This window comes from Mobula birostris, chromosome 31 (genome assembly GCF_030028105.1).
Source record: "Mobula birostris isolate sMobBir1 chromosome 31, sMobBir1.hap1, whole genome shotgun sequence".
NCBI classification, from domain to species: domain Eukaryota; kingdom Metazoa; phylum Chordata; class Chondrichthyes; order Myliobatiformes; family Myliobatidae; genus Mobula; species Mobula birostris.
The window spans coordinates 24,891,596-24,910,293 of record NC_092400.1 but is presented as its reverse complement, the minus strand read 5'-3'; positions in this window follow the sequence as shown (position 1 = coordinate 24,910,293).

Here is an 18,698-nt window from a genome sequence, read left to right as displayed (position 1 = left end):
AAACTCCTTCCCGTTAGTCTTATAATCTTCGAGATCTCTATCATTACATAGGTTTTTTGAACTTTTCATAAGCTCTTCTTTTTGACTAGATTTACAACAGCCTTTGTACACCATGGTTCCTGTACCCTACCATCTTTTCCCTGTCTCACCTATGCAGGACTCCATGGAAATATCTCCAGAACATTTGCCACATTTCTTCCGTACGTTTCCCTAAAAACATCTGTTTCCAATTTATGCTTCCAAGTTCTTGCCTGATAGCCTCATATTTCCCCTTACTCCAATTAAATGCTTTCCTAACTTGTCTGTTCCTACCCCTCTCCAATGCTATGGTAAATGAGATAGGATTGTGATTACTATCTCCAAAATGCTCTCTCACTGAGAGATCTGACACTTGATCAGGTTCATTTCCCAATAGCAGATCTAGTACAGCTTCTCCTCTTGTAGGCTTAGCTACATATTGTGTCAAGAAACCTTCCTGAACACACCTAACAAACTCCACCCCATCTGAACCCCTCACTCTAGGGAGATGCCAATTGATATTTGGGAAATTATAATCTCCTACCACAACAACCCTGTTATTATTATACCTTTCCAGAATCGGTGTCCCTATCTGTTCCTCGATGGCCTGTTATTATTGGGTGGTCTATAAAAAACACCCAGTAGAGTTATTGATCCCTTGCTGTTCCTAACTTCCACTCACAGAGACTCCATAGACAATCTCTCCATGACTTCCTTCTTTTCTGCACTATCTCTGATCAACAGTGCTACCTCTTTTGCCTCCCTCCCTGTCCTTTCTGAAACATCTAAAGCCTGGTACTTGAAGTAACCATTCCTGCCCCTGCACCATTCAAGTCTCTGTAATGGCCACAACATCATAGCTCCAAATACTGATCCACGCTCTAAGCTCATCCACTTTGTTCATAATACTCCTTGCATTAAAATAGACACATCTCAAACCATCGGTCTGAGCGCATCCCTTCTCTATCATCTACCTATCCTCCCTCTTGCACTGTCTACAAGCTTTCTCTATTTGTGATCCTCTTCCTCCTTCTCTTCAGTTTGGTTCCAACCCCCCAGCAATTCTAGTTTAAACTTCCCCAATAGCCTTTACAAACCTCTCTGCCAGGATATTGGTCCCCCTGGGATTCAAGTGCAACCCGTCCTTTTTGTACAGGTCATACCTGCCCCAAAAGAGGTCCCAATGATCCAGAAATCTGAACCCCTGCCCTCTGCTGCAATCCTTTGGCCACACATTTATCTTCCACCTCATTCTTTTCTTCTTGTAATTTATTTTTTATTGAAGTTCATCATCAAACAAACATTTCCATAAGATGTATTTCAGATACTGTACATATATATCATCTAATCATATTTGTCACAAATCTCCACATAATATTTATCTGAGGTATACACTTATAGAAAGGAGAGGAAAGAAAGAACAATCAAAATAAGAGAACTATGTAGTCACTGTCATGTGGCACAGGCAGTAATCCCAAGATTACTACCTATGTGGTCCTGCTTCTCAACTTCCTTCCTATCTGCCTGTAGTTTGCTTTCAGGACCTCCTCCCTTTTCCTACCTATGTTGTTGGTACCAATATGTACAATATCCCCCTTCAGCTTCCACCATTCCAAAGAAAATAGCCCAAGATTATCCAGCCTCTCATGATAGTACATGCCCTCTAAACCAGGTATCATCATGATAAACCTCTTCTGTCCCCTCTCCCAACATCCTTCCTATAGCAGGGCGACCAGGACTGTATGCAATACTCCAGATGTGGCCTAACCAGAATTTTATTAAGTTTCAACATAATCACTAGATTTGTAAACTTAATGCCTCAAGTAATAAAAGCAAGCATTCCACAAGCCTTATTAACCACCTGATCAACCTATGTAGCCACTTTCAAGGAGCTATGAACCAGATCCCTCTGCTCAGCAATACAGTGAAGGATCTTGCCCTTGAGAGTATTCTGTCTCCATGCATTTGCCCTACCAAGGTGCAATACCATACATTTATGGTTCAATGGTTCCATTTAATATCAGAGAGTGTATACAGTACACAACCTGAAATTCTTACTCTTCGCAGACATCCACACAAACAGAACCCCAAAGAACGAATGACAGTAAAACATTAAAACCCCAAAGTCCCTTCACTCCTCTCCCACACACAAGCAGCAGAAAAGCATCAAATCTCCACCTCCTCTCTCCCACACTTATTTCAGCAGGAAGCATTAGCACCCACCACCCATCAAGCAAGCAATAGAAAAGCCCCCAAAATAGGGACCATGATCTGCGGTGCAACAGAAACTAATTGTTCACTTGACCATTCAGCATACCACAGGCTCTCTCTCTCTCCCTAACAAGAGACAGCAACAGCGGAGACCAGCAAAACAAAACTGCTTGTTGATTACAATGTTAGAGTCTGCCGTGTCTCTTTTATTCCAAGTTCTCTGACTCTAGTCTACACTCTGACACCTCTCCAGCAACAAACTCTCCCTCACCATGAAGAGAAAGAGAGAGAGAGAGAGAGAAAGTGATTGCCTCAGTATAGGATCCTCTGACTGCCAATCCACTGTTCGCAATGTTCCGTCTCTCCTGAGATGCCTCTGTCAGCAACACTGGCATGGAATTATTTTATCCACAGATCCGCAGGGCCTTACCCTGAAGACGCGTGTCTTCCAGGCTGCATTGTTGGGAAATCCAAAAACAGCCCATCAGTAAGCTCCAGGAGAGGGAACCACCACCATAAAGAACCACAGTTTGAGTGCAACTGTAGATTGCAGACTCTGACAGAACCCCATCCACCTTAAAAATGAAAATAGAGACATTAAAGGAAAGAAATTAAGCTGTTTCACAGATGAGCTCAAAGACATCTGGGTTAAGCTCCATCTGCCATTTCACTGCCCATATTAAAGTGGAATTCAACACTGAATTGGTTGTTTCAGTCATTCCACCAAATGAATTTGAACAGAAAATACTGAACTGAAGCCTGCAGATATCCAACTAAGAGCTTATACTGGAGAAAAAGTAACTTCTTTGAAAATGACATTTGTAAGAGTGAAATACAAAAACAAACCAGTCACATTAGGCTTATATGTGGTAAAAACAGGACAGCCACCGTTGCAGGGCTGTGATTGACTGAGACAACTACCAATTTGATTGTAGATCCATCTACAATTTGCATGCTACATCCACTTCCAAAGTGGAGTGGAGCCCCTGGGCAACACCAGTGGCCCCAGTAGACAAAAAGGAAGGATCAGTGGTGATTTTCAGGTCATCATCAACCCAGTACTGAAACTAGATCATTTCCCTCAACTCAGGATAAAGGACATCTTTGCAAACCTTTCTGGAGGAAAACTCTTCAGTAAAGTGGACTTAGCTGAGATCTACCACAGATAGAGATGGAAGAAGAGTCCACCATAAATACTCACAGAGGACTTTGTTGTTATAATTGGTTTATTTTTCAGACAATCTGACAACAGTTGGGACTGTGACAGCTAAATTTAAAACTCTTGTTCACCACACATGATGATGTGCCATTTGCCAGAACCAGAAGTCATCAGTTAAGGGTGAAAGGTGAAATGTTCAGGGAGGATTTCTTCACTCAGAGGGTGGTGTGTGCGTGGACATGAGCTGCCTGCAGAAGCAATGGATGCGGGTTCAATATCAACATTTAGGGGAAGTTTGGATACATACATGGATGTGAGGGGATGAGGCAGAATAACAGTTCAGTATGGAATAGATGGGCTGAAGGGGCTGTTTCTGTGCTATCATGCTCTATGACTCTGTAACTGGAAGACAGCAAATGTGATGCCCTAATTCCAAATTGGCAGCAAGTAATGACAGTCTAACAATTGTAACAGGGAATTTATTCAAATGACAGGTCTATTTACACTGAGTATGACTTTGTTAGGTCGAGGTCGAGAGTATTGACTTGAAACGGCATTAGTCCATGGCCCTGCACAGATACCGCCTGACCCATTGAGTTCCTCAGTCAATTTGCTCTTTTGTTCTTGTCTGACTAATTTGATTGAAATTTTTGCAGAGGTTACAAGTACGCAGATGAAGGCGTTGTGGCTGAAGTAGTCGGCATGGACTTCAGTACATCCTTTGTCAAGCTCCCACTTTCTCGGCACGTCCATGGGATCCAACACAAATTGACAAACTGGATCCGAATTTAGCTGGAAAGAGGAGACAGAGAGTGATAGTGGTGGGTTGTTTTTGTGAATATAAGCCAGTGACCAGTCGTGTGCCACAAGGATTGGTGCTTTTTTCTCATATATTAATATTTGAATGTGATGTAGAGATATGATTCATTAAGTACTCTGGTGACATGAAAATGGTAGTGTGGTTGACAGTGAGGAGAATAGCCTTTGGGTACAGGATGGTTTGATGAGATGATCAGTCAGAATCAGAATCAGGTTTAATATCACCGGTGCATATCGTGAAATCTGTTGTCTTTGTGGCAGCAGTGCAATGGAATACATAATAATAGAGAGGAGAGAAAGAAATACTGTAATAAAATAGTAGTGGTATAAAATAGTTCATTTAAATAACTAGTACAAAACCAAGAATAGAGGTAGTGTTTGTGGGTTCAATGTCCATTTAGAAATCGGATGGCAGAGGGGAAGAAGCTGTTCCTGAATCGCTGAGTGTGTGTTTTCAGGCTCCTGTACCTGCTTCCTAACGGTAACAATGAGAACAAGGCATAACCTCGTAATGGGGGGGTTCTTAATAATGGATGCCGCGTCTTTGAGGCATCGCTCCTTGAAGATGTCATGGATATTATGGAGGCCGGTGCCCAAGATGGAGTTCTGTTCACAACTTTCTGCAGCTCCTTTCTATCCTGTGCAGGAGACACTCCCATCCCCCACCCCCACCCCCATGCCAGTCAGTGATGCAGCCAGTTAGAATGCTCTCCACGGTACATCTGTAGAAAATTGTCAGTGTATTTGGAGTCATACCAAATCTCCTCAAACTCCTAATGAAATATAGCCGCTGTCGTGCCTTCCTTGTAGCAGCATCGATATGTTGGGACCAGGATAGATCCTCAGAGATATTGACTCCCATGAACTTGAAATTACTCACTCATTCCACAGTGGATTTGAGGAGGACTTTAAATGGTAGGAATCTAAGAGCATATTGAGGAACAGCGGGACATTGGTGCACAATTCCGAGGATGCCTGAAGGTGGCAGCATGGATAAGTAAAGAGGACTGGGCTGACCACGGCTGGAGTACACACTGAAGTTCTGGGTACCACACTGCAGGAAGGATGTGACTACACTGCAGAGTGTGCAGTGGAGAGTCACCACATTGCTGCCTGGGATAGAGCATTTCAGTTCTGAGGAGAGACTGGATTGCTTAGGTGTATCTTCATCAGCGTCTGAGACCTGGATACAAAATTATAATTGGATATATTATCATTATCATTACTATGTGCTGTGTCCTATGACGTGGGCGATCATGGTCTTCCATCTGTCCCAAATCTGCAAGGGATCACTCCTTGTGGGGAAGACCCTCCTCACGCTGCCATTCCCAATCCTTTGTCTTTCCATGACCATGATTATTCTCCGCAAATTTTTCTACAATGCCATTTTGTCTTCCTCTGGCCAGTGGCTTTACAGGATGGATGATCCCAACCATTATCAATACTCTTCAGAGATCATCTGCCTGGCGTCAGTGGTTGCATAACAAGACTTGTGATGTGCACCAGCTGCTCATACGACCATCCACCACCTGCTCCCATGGATTCCCATATCCCGCATCAGTGAGAAGGGGCTAAGCAGGTGCTACACATTGCCCAAGGGTGACCTGCAGGCTAGTGGGGGGAAGGAGCGCCTTCCACCTCCTTTGGGTAGAGATGTACTGTATCTCCAACAGCTCACTCAAAAGCGAATGCGGCGGATGGATAATAGGAAGCTTTTCCTTATATTAAAGGGATCTAAAAACAGAGGACATAAGTTTAAGGAAGGAGCACCCAACCTGGGATTCACAGACCCCCTCAGTTAATGGTAGGGGTACATGGCATAAGAAAAGTGTGGGGACCCCTGGCTTAAGGTAAGGAGTGAGATGTTTAGAGGGCATCTAAGGAAGACAGATGCAATCCAGAGTGCACTGCCTGATGGGGAGGTGGAAGAAGGGACTCTCACATTTTGAAGTATTCAGACAAGCACTCCAATCACAAATAGCTACTATCAATTGCTGAAAAATAGGACTAGTGTAGAAGGCAGTCAAAGGACTGTTGTAAGATGAGGGAACACACACCACTGCTCATAGAGGGAACAGAAGTGGAAAGGGTGAGCAGTTTCAAGTTCCTGGGTGTCAACATCTCTGAGGATCTATCCTGGGGCCAACGTATCGATCCAGTTACAAAGAAGGCACGGCAGTGGCTATATTTCATCAAGAGTGTGAGGAGATTTGGTATGTCACCTAAAACGCTCGCAAGTCTCTACAGATGAACCATGGAGCGCATTCTAACTGGCTGCATCACCATCTGGTATAGGAGGGCTACTGCACCGTATTGAAATAAAGTTGTAAACTTAGTCAGTTCTATCATTGGCACTAGCCTCAGTAGTACCCAGGACATCTTCAAGGAATGATGCCTCAAAAAAACAGCACCCATCATTAAGGACCCCCATCACCCAGGACATGCCCTCTTCTCATTGCTACCATCAGGGAGGAGGTACAGGAGCCTGAAGGCACACACTCAACAATTCAAGAACAGCTTCTTCTCCTCTGCCATCTGATTTCTGAATGGACACTGAACCCATGAACACAACCTCACTACTTCTTTATTTCTATTTTTGCACTACTTATTTAATGTAACTATTTTTATATATACTGTAATTCACAGTTCTTTTTCTATATTTATTATATATTGCATTGCGCTGCCGCTGCAAACTTAACAAATTTCTCGACATATGCTGATGATACTCAAACTGATTCTGAATGTTTGTCATGGACAATAGGTGACTAAAAGATCTCATTCTGTGCTCTATGTCTGTATTTAGTCAACTATTCATTTTTAAATACCATACAATCCTTCACCATTCCTGTTTCTGCAAAGCACTTAGAATGTCACTGGCTGCCATCATTATTTTTAAAATTGATCTGTTTCTTCTTAAGATAGTTGTATCATCAAATATCCCAAGATTGTGTAGCTATCAAGTTCAAAACCTTACACCATACATTGCATCGGAACACATAGATTTACAAGCCAATTCTACTTAGCATGCTTCACTGCAGTCAGTGGTTGCCAAATTATGCACACTGAAGTTTCACACTGAACATAATCACAATCAGTTCAAAAAGATAACTTTCAAAGCACTGCAATGCTTTTGGCAAATAAGGGTTAAGAGTTTGGCAACTCTTCAGATAGACTTCCTTTGATCTTTCGATATGTGTAAATGAACAGGGTCGGGGTTCTAAGGTCTTTCCTCTTGGAGATGATTATTTGTTTCAAAGTAAGTCATAAGATTGGAATGAGAAAAGTACAAAGCCACTTATCCCACAGGATGATTTCCTGTCCACCGTTTTTATTAAATGCTGATTGAATTTATCCCACTGTGTTTTGAATATCTTTTTACAGTTTATCAGCATACTTTTAAGTTTACATCAGTCAATCCATATATTGTTTTGAATTATTTAAAACTAGTTTGAACTTGAGATTTCAGACTTTATCTGATTTTGGAATTAATGAAAAGTAGCAACAGATGGAATATAGCTTTCCAAAAGAAGGTGTTCCTCTGGTTACAATGTTTGGAAAATGTAGGACATTAATACAAAATTAAATGCAAGAAGTTTAGTTTCAGTACTAAAATTATGCAATGCACTATTTGAGTTACTGAAGGAAGCAAAAGCTATGACAACATTTAAGACCCTCAGCAAGAGCCTTACATTTGTCTCCCTCCTCCCGCACCTCAGTGAGTCCCGTGCATATCAAGGCTTCTCCTGTCACCTCCATCACTCCCTACTTGCACACCCTACACTGATGATCCGTTCTCCTCCTCCTCTTCTTGGACATCCCACTCTGGATCTCTGCCTGCTTTGGATCTTTTCATTTCAAATTGCCAACGAGACATCAACTGGCTTGACGTCAGCACTCCTCCTTCCTCCTCGAACCTTACCCCCTCTGAATGCACTGCCCTCCTCTCTCTCCACACCAATCCCAACCTTACCATCAAACCCACAGACAAAGGGAATGCTGTTGTGGTTGGTGTGCTGACCTGTACCTTGCTGAGGCCTGGCAGTAGCTCTCAGTCACCTCTTCTTACCTACGCTTCGAAGAGGACCCCACTACACACCATCAGAAAACTGTCTTTGACACCATCACTGACCTCATCCACTCTGGAGAACTCCTATCCACTGCCACCAAACTCATAGTTCACTTACCCCACACTGCTCGCATTCTACCTCCTACCCAAGATCCACAAACCTGACTGTCCAGGTAAGCCTATTGTCTCTGCCTGCTCCTGCTGCACAGAACTCGTGTCCTCGTATCTTGATTCCATTGTATCCCCCTTGGATCAGTCCCTTCCCACCTACATCCATACCACTTCTCATGCTCTTGATCCCCTCACTAACTTTCAGTTCCCTGGCCCTGAGCACCTCAGTTTTAATCATGGATGTCTAGACCCTATATACTTCTATCTCCTATCAAGAAGGCCTTAAAGCTCTCCACTAAAAGAACCAACTAATTCCCTTCCACCACCACCCTCCTTCATCTGGTAAAATTGGTCTTCACCCTCAACAACTTTTCCTTTGACTCCTCCCTCTTCCTCCAGACTCTAGGGGTAGCCAAGGGCACCCGTGTGGGCCCCAGCTATGCCTGCCTTGTCGCTGGCTCCATAGAACAGTCCATGTTCCAAGCTTTCCCCGGTAATGCTCCCCAACTTCCTTTGCCGCAATGCTGACTGCATTGGTGCCACTTCATGCATCCATGCTGAGTTCGTCAGCTTCCTCAACTTTGCCTCCAACTTCCAGTCAGCCCTTAATTTCATTTCGGTCACCTCCTTCCCCTTCCTCAATATCTCTGTCTCCATCTCTGGAAACAAACTGTCAACCAGCATCTTTTATAAACCTACCGATTTCCATGGCTATCGTGACTATACTGTACCTTTTCCCACTCTGTCTTCTGTAAAAATGCTTTTCCTTTTTCTCAGTTCCTTCATCTGTCCCCAGGATGAGGCTTTCTTTTCCAGGATATCAGAGAGGTCCACCTACAAAGAAAGCGGGCTTCCCTTCTGCCACCATTGGTGTTATTCTTATCTGCATTTCCTCCGCTGTCCAACAACCTGGCCCTTAACACCCAGAAGACTAAGGAGATCATTGTGGACTTCAGGCATGCTAGGAGCCACATTCACATCCCCATCTACATTAACGGAGCAGTAGTGGAGCGTGTATCAAGCTTCAAATTGCTTGGTGTCCACATTTCCGAGGATCTCACCTGGGCCCTGAACTCCTCCAACCTGATCAAAAAGGCGCAACAGCGCCTTTATTTCCCCCGGAGCATCAAGAAAGCTCACCTCTGTCCCAGGATACTGATGGACTTTTACCGCTGTACCATTGAGAGCATACTCACCAACTCAGTGTGGTATGGCAATTGTCCTGTATCGGACCGCAACGTACTCTAGCGTGTGGTGAAAACTGCCCAGCAGATTATCGGCACCCAATTGCCCACCATTGAGAGCATCTACCATAAACGCTGCCTGGGCAGGGTGAAAAGCATTATCAGGGATACATCTCACCCTAACCATGGAGTTTTTACTCTCCTCCCATCCGGTAGGCGCTACAGGAGCCTCCGCTCCCGCACCAGCAGGCACAGAAAGAGCTTCTTCCCTGAGGCTGTGACCCTGCTGAACCTCACATCACAGCACTAAGCAGTATTGCATCCATATTGTACTGTCTCAGTACTTTTATATTTGTGTGCTGTAGCACTTACTTTTTATTTACAGTTATTTTGTAAATAACACTATTCTTTGCATTTCTGGTCAGATGCTAACTGTATTTCATTGGCTTTGTATCTGTACTCGACACAATGACAATAAAGTTGAATCTAATCTAATCTAATCTAATAATATTTTCCCTTCAAAGTACTTACATGCCATCATATACAAGCATAAGATTCATTTTCTTGTAGGCATACACAACAAATCTGTAGAATAGTATCTATATCAGGATCAATGAAAGATCAACCAGAGCGCAGAAGACAACAAACTGTGCAAATGCAAATATAAATAAATAGCAATAAATAACAAGAGAATGAGATGAAGAGTTCTCCATAGGAACCAGGGATACATCTCATCAGGGCCTGGGGTCGTCTCCACTGAAACCCTACTAAGACACTTATTTCTTTTTAATTGTAACTCATTCTGGTAATTCATCACCATAATGTTCTTCTGAATGAATAGAATGGAGAGGAATTTGTTTCAGGCCTCAACTACAGCCTCTGGCTCATTGCACAGATCTTAAATGAAAGCTCAGAATGCTGGAATTCAAGTGGAAGTGTACAGATGGATTAATATTATGTAGATTATTTGCCAGAATTAGTAAGGAAATTAAGTCAGCTATTTATTATGCATGGAAACAACGTTCAAATAACATGGCTAAAAAATTCACCTGCATCATGTTCCAGTATTTAAAATAACATCAGCAATGTCTCTTACACAGCGGTAGAAGGCTTTAAAAACATTGAGTTCTTTCCTGGATATAATGGGTAATAGGGGTCAAATCTGAGATAAAGTGGATGTGGAGAGGATGTTTCCTGTGGTGTGGGAGTCTAGGACCAGAGGACACAGCCTCAGCTTAGAGGGACGTCCATTTAAAACAAAGATAAAGAGAAATTTCTTTAGTCAGAGAGAGAGGTGAATCTGTGGAATGTGTTGCCACAGGCAGCTGTGGAGGCCAAGTCATTGGGTGTATTTAATGTAGAGGTTGATAGATTCTTGATTAGTCAGGGCATGAAGGGTTATAGGGAGGAGGCAGGAGATTGGGGCTGAGGGGGTAAACCAATCAGCTATCAGCTACTGCTCTTCTATCTTATAGTCTTATGGTCAAATTGTTAGGAGAATCTTTGATCAAACAATGGACCTCACCAGAACGATTTTATCTGCAGTGGTGTTAGCAAAGAATAAATCTATGCCTTAATGGTAGGAGAAGGTGAGGAGCAATCATCTGTCAAGGTTGCTGGTTGAACAAATGCCAACTGAGACAAAAATTTTCCGGAAGCTCTCTGAAAGAATATTTGCACTTTTGGGAGTTCTGAAATGTAATCCAGGTGGGAGTGAAAATGTTGGATTGATTAAAACAAAACCCAAGAGTTTCCCATTTGTTGGTTGACCTTTTCATTTCTTTGCAATGTAGCAGGAAGAAATCTCTCTCTCACTGCCATTATACATATCAGCAGGGACTGCCGGAAAGAACCTTGGGGCTTTGTTTCTTGAAGTAAGGGTGATGCTGACTTTGACCCTAAGGGCACAGTCCAGTCACTTGTCCGAGACTTTCAGAAGTGATAGACATAACTCAAGAATTAAGAATTACTTCCTAAGGTCAGAGGTTGTAAAGAAAGCTGGAAAAAAGTTAAATGGCCCCTTCTTTGACAGGTGTCTTTGTCTTGGATATCTTCTGATGTATCCAAAACCATTTCTCTTTCTGTAGAATATTTTTTCTGCTCATGTATCTTAAAGGTAGCACCTGCAGAAAGAAGTAGCTGCGTGCATAACTGAGTGCCTAGTTGGGGTCAGTCTACAAGAAGATTGTGTAACATTTCACTTACGACTGCAGAGAAGATCAATTTGATCTCTTAAATAACATTCAGAGTCTTTAAAAGCTGATTCACCTGTAAGTGAACAGTACTATTCATTATTCAGACCACCGCAGTCTAACATTGCACTGTATAACAGGTGACCTTATCTACACAAGCCAAATGGAAGAAAAAGTATGATGTGATGTGAAAATCACTGTCTGAAATCATGATACACCATTAATGACAAGTATTAATTCTTTCCCAATTATGCACAATATTTATTAATATTACGTTATCGTGTTTTGCCTCAGCAAATTAACTGCTCTGACATAGATGATTTCTGAGCCTACAAGTTAAATGTGCTCAATGCAGCAAATGGGATAGCAGGCTGCAAAGGAAATTATTTCTAGAAAACTTGAAAGGAATGTTTAAGTCCTTGAAGATGCCACATTCAAACTGCGAGAAAGCTCAGAAATATAAGAAACAAAAAAGAGTTGTGATGATGGAAAATCTTCTAGATAAATGGAAGGAGACAGGTAATGTCTGAAGTTGCCAATGTCAGTGCTCAAAGGAATGTTCAGGTAGACTTTTGTGACAGATAGAAAATTTCCTAGACAGTAAAATGGACGATAATAGTCTGTTTCAATGCCATATTCTTGTTGTTTAACATTTGTGAATATCCAGTTGTCTTTGAATTGTTTTCATTTCACTTCAGCAAAAGTGATTTTATTACCAGGTCAGTTTTTGTTTGAGATTAAATCTAACATATTGTGGCCATGAAAAAACAAGGGAAATTTAACCACTGGCTCTCTGAGTATCCCACTGGGTTGCTTCCCATTGAAAAGTTCCTCGTCCTCTTGTATCTTGGTTCTTCTAGTGGATAAGCTGAGGAAACCAGTGATAATGAATTCTAGATCCAAGCAATGAGAAGAAAATGTGTTGCCTCCAAGTACAAAACAAATGTTTTCCATTTAAATTATAGAAAGTAGTCGTCATAGGCATTTATTGCCTATCGCCAACTGTTCTTGAGAAGGTCATCATGAACTTTCGTCTTGAACTGCTTTGGGCTTCCATTCAAGCTACTCGCACACATTCAGCATAATGAACGCTTGGGGGAGTTTGCTGTTCAAGTAATCACCTCTGGTATCAACAAACAGCAATCGTCTTTTTGTATTGTGGCCAACACCTGGGCTCTCATGAGAAGGCGGTGAGCAAGGATACTTTGAAGCTTTGGTGAAAGTGCAAACATTTGATTTGCAAAGCCTGTGACTCAGCTTGGATGGGTCAGGTGTCTACCTGGTAGACCATTTGAATGCAAAGAGTCGTCCTGCTGTCACATGAATCCGGGGCAAAGATGAGGCACTGCCCTATGTGCACAGGAATGGCATATATCCATTTCTTGCAGGGCTGCAAGTTGCGAACATCTTTATTGCCAGAGAACCTTCTCAACCACGACACCTGAGGTACAGCTCAGAAGACCTGAGCAACTTGGGCTCCCTCATGGATCTCTGGATGCACAGTTACTGAGTCAGTTCAACAGTAACAGTCACAGATTTACCTCCCAATGTCCAACCCCACATCCTTGTCGTGAGGAGTGGAAATGGGGAAGGCCAGCTGACAGGGGTCTAGTGAAGCTGTATAGACCAATCCCCTGTACCATGGACACAATAGATTACAGAAACATTGAAGAACTCCAACCATACCACCAACTTTGTGAAGGACGATAGGGATGAGAGGTCATTGATGGCCTGTGTTCCACTGGGAGCTAAGGGCCCAAGAGGAAGAAGTCACAGATTTAGATATCTAAAGATGAGGGAGTAGAACGATCAGATGGGAAAGTAGATTTGAGGCATAAAATTGGCTAATATCTTCCTAAATAATAGATCGAGCTTGAAAAACCATCTAACTTCATTCTTAATCCAATTATTTAGATCCTAATACTACAATATTACCACAGAAATATCCGTGTAAATACAAACGATTCTTCAGACACTGGAAATCTTGAGGAACACACACAAATTGCTGGAGGAACTCAGCAGCTCAGACAGCATCTATGGAGGGGAACAAATCGTTGGTGTGTTTCAGGCTGAGACTCTTCGTCAGAACTAGAAAGGAAGAAGAAAGAAGTCAGAATAAGAAGGTCGTGGAAGGGAAGGTGTACAAGCTGGTAGGTGATAGGTGAGACCAGGTGAGGGAAGGGTGATGGAGTAAGAAGCTCGGAGGTGATAGGTGAGAGAGTTAAAGGACTGAAGAACAATGAATTTGATAGGAGAGGACAGTGGACATATTCTTGTATTTTCTAAGTTTTAAATAATAAAAATGTCTATCCTTCTTTTGAAAATATAATGCAAAGATGGTCACATATTTATAAGATATTTGAATGTTTTTCTGCATTCCACTGAAGTTTCATCATATATTTAATCGGCGAATGGAGTTTAAGCCCTTAACTAAGTAAATGGAATGTAACAACAAGGCCAAATATGATGGTTCCATAACAGTGTGGGTACAAATTTGGCAGCAGGGCATTGATTTGGCTTTTGAACGAGGATGAGGTAAGACCTGGCTTTGAAAAACATGATAACACAATGCAAGAAAAATAAATAACAGAAAAATCAACTGTGAATTCTTAAAGTAGTGTGCGACTGAAGTGAAAGATGAAGTAATCTGTCTCTGCACCATTCTTGAAAGCCGCAACATCTTCAATCAATTCTTACAAACCCACCACAGAGGGGAAATAATGACTTATTGTCTGGATACTTCAAACAGCAGTAGCAGTAGAATCAATCCTATTATTTATTCATTACTGAGGAACACAGGGGTCTACATGATAGTTTTGTCAAACTAAACATGGAGGCTGCTGAAATTACCAACACCTTTTCTGCAGTAGCCAACAAACCAGATTAAATTCAGCTTCAAGTTCTTCGGGAACGTGCCAACACCCATCGTGCTCCAACCCCCACAACCAACTCTACCACTAACCGTCCACCACTCCTCTAAAACTCCTCCCACTTTCAGCAATAGATTACGACTCACTGACCAGCAGAGGTCATTACCTCTTCTTAGAGATGCTGCCTGGCCTGCTGCGTTCACCGGTAATTTTTATGTGTGTTGCTTGAAATTCCAGCATCCGCAGATTTCCTCGTGTTTGCATCATTTTCCTTTTCCAATCATAATCAGTGCATGAATATAGACTTGATCTGTATCCAATTCTGCTTTTATTACCAGAGGTACTAATAATAAGAAGTAATAAAAGCTCGAGCAACACATACAAAATGCCGGAGGAACTCAGCAGGCCAGGCAGCATCTATGGAAAAAGTACAGTCGACGTTTTGGCCCAAAATATCGACTGTATTTTATTTTCCATAGATGTTGCCTGACCTGCTGAGCTCTTCCAGCATTTTGTGTCTGTTGCTCAGATTTCCAGCATCTGCAGATTTTCTCTTATTGGTAATAAAAGCCCATCTGCATGAAACATTGTCACAGGAAAGCAGCATCCATCATCAGAGACAGCCAACATCCAGGACATGCTGTCTTCTCACTGATGCCATCAGGAAGAAGGTACGAGAGCCTCAGAACTCACACCGCCAGGTTCTGGAGCAATTATTTCCCCTCAGTCATTAGGCACTTCACTCAACTTGCTCCTTCACTGAAATGTCCCCACAACCTATGGACTCACTTTTAAGGACTCTTCATCTCTGTTCTTGATATTTATCGCTTACTTATTTATTATTTTTCTTTCTTTCTTTTTGCATGTGCACAGCTTGTTGCCTTCTGCACTCCAGTTGAACATTCAAGGTAGACGTCCTTTCATTGATTCTGTTATGGTTATTATTCTGTGGATTTCTTGAGAATGCCCCCAAGAAAATAAATCTCAGGATTGTATATCGCAACATCTCTGTACTTTGATAACAAATTTACTTTGCACTTTGAATACAGATAAAGATTAGCTTTATTTGTCCTAAGTACATTGAAACATACAGTGAGATACGTCAGGTCAAGTCATCGAGGATTGTGCTAGGCAGCCCAAAAGTGTTACCAGCACCAACATAACCTGCCCACAACTCATTAACCCTTACCATATATCGTCAGTATGTGGGAGGAAACCCATGCAGTCACAGGGAGAATGTAAAACTCCTTACACGCAGTGGCAGGAATCGAATCCCGATAAGCAAATGCTGGTGCTGTAAAGCAATTATGCTAAACAATACATTACCATGCCACCCTAAGAACGACTAAAGCAGTTCACCATGAAGGTTGAGAAAATAGAAGTCGTTTGCAATCTTTGCTCCAAGATGAGCTTCAAAACTACTCTTTGCCATTTTCAAACCTCTGCTTCTTTCGCAATCATTTCACTGACGGAACCATAATTGTTACGTCTTGACCTAAACATTCCACGTTTCTCCTGCCATCTTCCACCCTTTATAAACACGGATTGTATTACAGTCTATGGACTGTACCCATAAGAAACTAAATCTGTTTACCTGTCGCTCTCGTACTCATTGATGTGGTGCTGGCCTTAGCCAAGCAGCAACATTCTTATAAAATTCTGTGCTTCCTTTTCAAATTCTGCCATGGTATCACCCTTCCTCTTCCTTTCCAGTTCTTCACCTCTCAAGAATCTTTGATTCTGGTTCCCTCTGCAACCTTAAGTTCACTCATTCTAGTACTGTTGACCATTGCTCCAACTATCCACGGTAACATAGTGGTTAGCACAACGCTTCATAGTACCAGTGACCGGGTTCAATTCCCACCGCTGCCTGTAAGAAATTTGCATGTTCTCTCAGTGACTGTATAGATTTCTTCCAGATGCTCCGGTTTCCTCCCACAGTCTGACAATGTGCCAGTTAGTAGGTTAATTGGTGATTGTAAATTGTCTCATAATTAGGTTAGGGTTAAATCAGGGGTTGCTGGGCAGTGCAGCTTGAAGGGCCAGAAGGGCCTATTCCAAGCTAAATCTCAAAAAAATAAAATAATCTATGAAATAAATCTTTCTACACCTCTGCTTTTCAGTTTATAGCAGAGCTTATCTTTCAGGCAATTCCTTTCAACCTACGTCTCCAACTAATCTGTCCTAACACCTCCTTATGTAATTTGGTTAAGTTCTGTTTGTTAACACTTCTGTGAGTCATATTGCCACACTGACAACATTAAAATCACAGTATACATAGAAGTTATTGATGAATATGACTCCAAATTTGGATTTTAATTGTCTTAGATCATTGATGGAAGTCAAGTCTGAGGTATTAGAACACAGAACAAAGAAATCTACAGGTCCTTTGGCCCACAATGTTGTGCTGACCATGTAGTCTACTCTAGAAACTGCCTAGAATTTCCCTAATATATAGCCCTCTATTTTTCTGAGCTCCATGTACCTATCAAAGAGTCTCTTAAAAGACCCTATTATATCTGCTTCTATCACCGTTGCTGACAGTGCATTCCAAGCACCCACCTCTCTCTGTGTGAAAAACTTACCTATGACATCCATTTAAGAGATTTTAAAGTTGAAGAATGAAAACTAAACATCAAACTTCAAAAAGATGCAGAATAAATTGGAATGAGACATAAGTTACCGATAATAATGATATAGTTGGGAGAGAAAAGTCTATGTATAAGAATGTGGCAACGAAAAGCATTGAGGAGTCATTGTTAACTGCAATAAACTAACTCCTTGAAAGATCTCCTGTTCAAAGAATAACTCTTACCTTAAGTCCTCCTCCTCTATCCCATCTGTTCTATCCATACCAAAATAGCACCAAAACAGCAAAATAATAATTTTATGCAGTCATTGGAAGAAAATAACCTCACTTTTAATAATGCCTACTTTTTTAAAATAAGATCTGTCTTGGACCCTGTGCCATATTTCCCCACACGGCCACAGATGGAAACGGAATTAATTCACTGCACAGGAATTGGATTAGAGCCACAATGCTATAAACAACAAACGTTAGCTATTAGATCATAGCACAGAGCTTTTACCAAGAAAAAGTACTGCACCTTACTTTAAATTCCACAAGAAAATAATGTATCAGGTTTATAAAGTTGTACATTAGCTAATAGTTTTTCATACTGTTGGATGGACCATGGATCTGCGTCTGGAAAGTCTTCACTCTCCAGGGCGCAAGCCTAGGCAAGGTTGTATGGAAGACCAGCAGTTGCCCATGCTGCAAGTCTCCCCTCTCCACGACACCGATGTTGTCCAAAGGAAGGGCATTAGGACCCATACAGCTTGGCACCAGTGTCGTCGCAGTGCACTGTGTGATTAAGTGCCTTGCTCAAAGACACAACACGTTGCCTCGGCTGGGGTTCAAACTCACGACCTTCAGATCACTAGTCGAATGCCTTAACCACTTGGCCACGTGCCCACACAATACAGTACAGTACATAGTTCATACAGTACATAGTCTAATACATTAAAACTGGTGGCTTTCTACTTGAATTGAAATACACCCTGGTTTCATCATCTTCCTATTCTAAGTGAAACATTCATATGTTTTCTTTTTCTCCATATTTATTTGACTCTTAGTTGACATCAGTTTAACATCAGCAGTGTGCATGGTTTTATTATAGTCCAAGTATTTCAGTTACTTACTGTGATCCACATCTCTCTTGCAGCTGTAAGTAAATTCTCAGGTTCTGTTAGCTCAGCTCTTACAGCAACCTTTCACCGATTAACTGCTAGGGTCAGAACTGTTCAAGGATTCAAGGCACAAAAAAGTACTGATATTGTGAACATGAGAAAGCCTGCAGATGCTGGAAAATCCAGAGCAGCTCACGCAGATTGGTGGAGGAACTCAGCAGGTTTGGGAACATTTATGGAAATGAATAGATACTTGATGTTTCTTCAGCACTGAGAAGGAAGGAGGAAGATACCAGAATAAAAGGTGGGGGGGGAGGGAGGAGGAAGGAGGGTAGCCAGAAGGTGATAGGTGAATCTAGGTGTGCAGGAAAGGTCAAG